Below are 3,560 nucleotides of genomic sequence, written 5' to 3'. Positions count from 1 at the left end.
TCTCCCTGCAGATTTGCTGCATCATATGCTGAGAACATTCTGAACTTTCAACAAATTCCTGGTTGCCATCCTGGGTAGCCATGGTTAGGTCTGGACAGGGGTTAAGTGAGAAATATGGGTCCACTACTAAGCGTCTTTTGAGAGTGACAAAGCTCTGGGCATAAGGGGGTGGGAGATAAGGGATTCCCTTTCCAGACCTTTTCAATTGTAGCACAGACAAGGGATAATGCAGAGGGGCTCTGGTATCGACCTCTCTGCAGCCTTACAGCCTCAGGCAGGACCATGGACCCTCTCCACCTTGGCATTGCCCTCTCTGTAGAATGAGGGCCCTCCTATATTATGGATCTTACTGTGCTATCCAAATAGCTGAGAAGGAAGACAGCATTTGTTTTTTTGTTTTGTTTTGTTTTGTTTGGATTTTATACCTTTTATTTTTATTTTTTTAAATAGTTTATTGTCAAATTGGTTTCCATACAACACCCAGTGCTCTTCCCCACAAGTGCCCTCCTCCATCACCACCACCTCTTTTCCCCCTTCCCCCTTCCCCTTCAACCCTAGGTTAGTTTTTAGTATTCAATAGTCTCTCAAGTTTTGCGTTCCTCTCCCTCCCCAACTCTCTTTCCCTCTTCCCCTCCCCCTGGTCCTCCGTTAGGTTTCTCCTGTTCTCCTGTTAGACCCATGAGTGCAAACATATGGTATCAGACAGCATTGGTTTTAACTATGTAGTCTTTTCCCTCTCTCTCTTTCTCTCTCTGTCTCTATCATCTATGTATTATCACCAACAAAAGCTTCTAAATATATTTAGTTGATAGTCTTTAGGAGACTTCTAAAACATTTAGTTGCTGGTCTTACCATGCCTTTGTTTTTTAGTTTTTGTTTTTGTTTTGGGTTCATCAGGATCCCAACCCACCAATAATTCAATTATCATTCCATGTATATTTCCTAAATTGCCATTTTTTTCAAACCACTTTATCGAGGTATAAAGGGGATGTAATTAAAGTGCATATTTTAATACATTTGGACATGCATATAAAACTGTGGCAACATCCTACAGTCAAGGTGATAAATACATCCATCACCCCCAAAGGCAAAGGTTTCCTTGCACTCCTTTAAGCTTCCTTCTGACCCTCCTTGTAGATCCTTCATCCTCAAACAACCACTGATTTGTTTTCTGTCTTTAAAGGTTAATTATAATTTTCTGGGGTTTTATGTAAATAAAATTAGTCAACGGTATATCCTCTTTACTCTAGATTACTTCACTCAGTGCATTCACTTTTCCATTTATCCTGGTGTTTCCAATTATCAATACTCCATTCTTTCTCCTTACTGAGTCCTAATCTATTTTAGGGCTACACCAAAATGTGTGGACGCAGCACCATATTGATAGGCAATTGGGTGGGGTCTAGGTCTGTGCTATTACAAATAGAGCTGCTTCAAACATTTGTATGCAGGTCTTTTTATTGGACATACACTTTTATTTCTCTAGGGTAAACACGTAGGAGTGGAATGGCTGGCCAATATAATAGGTAGATGTTTAACTTTTTAAGAAATGCCAAATGATTTTCCAACATGGTTGGATGCTTCAGCTCCTGTTCCTCCACATCCTGGCAGATACTTCTTATGGTCAACTTCTTTCCCTCCTGGTTTTAGACATTTGAATTGGCATGGTGGTGGTTTTCATTGTTGTTTTAATTTCATTCCCTAATGACTAATTATGTCAAATATCTTATGTGCTTATTGATCATCTGTATGCTTTCTCTGACATGTTGGTTCACCTTTTTTGTTTATTTTTTAATGTTTTTAATGTTTATCTATTTTTGAGAGAGAGAGAGAGAGAGAGAGAGAGAGAGAGAGAGAGAGAGAGAGAGTGTGTGTGTGTGTGTGTGTGTGTGTGTGTGTGAGCAAAGGAGGGTCAGAGAGAGAGAGATAGGGAATCCAAGGCAAGCTTTGAACTCTCAACACAGAACCTGACACGGGGTCCAAACCTATGAGCTCTGAAATCATGACTTGAGCCAGAAGTTGGACACTAAATAGACTGAGACTCTCAGGCACCCTTTGTTTATTTTTTATGAGTTGTTCTTCTTATTATGAAGCTTGAACAGTCTTTATGTATTCTAGATTCAAGTACTTTGCTTTCTAAGTTTTTTTTCATTTTTTGTTTTTTTTTTTTGTTTTTGTTTGTTTTGTTTTTTTCTCTGGTCTCATCTAGTCCTTTTCATTTCCTAGTGTATTCTGAGGAATGAACATTTTAAATTTTGGTGAGGATGAGGTTAAATTTTCTTTTTCCTTTATGGAGCATGTTTTTGCTGTCACTCCTAAAAAGTCATTGTCTACCCCAGGGTCACAAGGTCTTCTCTTCTCCTGCCTCTGGGAGTCACTGAACCACTCATGATGGCCTTTGGTTGTTCAAAGTCTTCTGATACAAAAAACTGCCCCTTTCAGTCTCATGGAATATATCATTAAAATAATCATTGTTGGCTTCACATTAGGCTCTCCTGGAAAGGACCCTGGGCCTGTGACCCTGTATACTCAGCTGGCCATTATGCTTTAAGTCATGGAAACAGCACCCCACAAACTCAACCCCTTGGGACTAACTGAACAGGAAGCAATGGGAGTTCATAGACTAGGAGACCAGCACTATTAGCCATTCGAGGTGATAGAGTTCAATGGAATATTGCTGCTTTTCCATTGCTCAGCCAAGATATGAAGGACGGAACCCAAAAGTCCACATACCTGGTCAAGTGCAAGCGGTCATCTTAACACTGGATACAACAAGTGGTCTTATCTTCACATTGATTTTAAACTATTGGGCCCATACCTAAAAGCTGTGCCTGAGGGTAACAAAATCTTGAGAACCTCTTGCCTCATAGATAACCCAAAGATAAATTAGAATCATATATGTCTCTAGAAATACTAAGGCTACAATACAAGATCCTGTCAGGACACCCTTTATTTCCTTAGGAATTATGCACACCACTGGTTGCCACCAAGATATACATTGGATTTTACAAAATGCATCATGTTGGGCTCTTAGAAAAAGCATTCGAAGGAAGTTCATATCCCTAAGAGGTTCCAGTTACTGGTTTCACTGAGAAACCTGTGGTCTACTCGAAAACTCCTTTTCAAAGTCTAGTTTGATAGATGAGTCTATATTTTGCTCTTATCTTTACAAATTCTCAATCCAGTCCCCAACCTTGGTCAAATTGCAGGCATATTTCTACGGGAACCCATTAATCATAGATTTACCCATGGGTTTGGCAGCTGCTCATTTGACATGTGTCCCATTTTAGCTTAAACTTCCACCCAAAACAAAACCAAAACTGTTTCAAGGGCAGTGGCACTCTGTTCAAGTGACTATGGGCCTATTCCATCTCATCTGGGTGCTCTCATTGATTTGCAGTGTAAAGGCCCAAACCCTCCACACAAACTATCGTTTCAACCAAATATGACAAATGCCCAGACCCACATCAACCCAAGGAAATGTGCCCTTGAAGAAGAATACTTCTTTTCCTGCACCCTAGATGGAATCTTCCTGCAGAAATTACATGCTGTGTGTGTGT

Source organism: Suricata suricatta, chromosome 9 (assembly GCF_006229205.1).
Source record: "Suricata suricatta isolate VVHF042 chromosome 9, meerkat_22Aug2017_6uvM2_HiC, whole genome shotgun sequence".
Classification (NCBI taxonomy): Eukaryota; Metazoa; Chordata; class Mammalia; order Carnivora; family Herpestidae; genus Suricata; species Suricata suricatta.
This window is presented reverse-complemented; position numbering follows the sequence as displayed.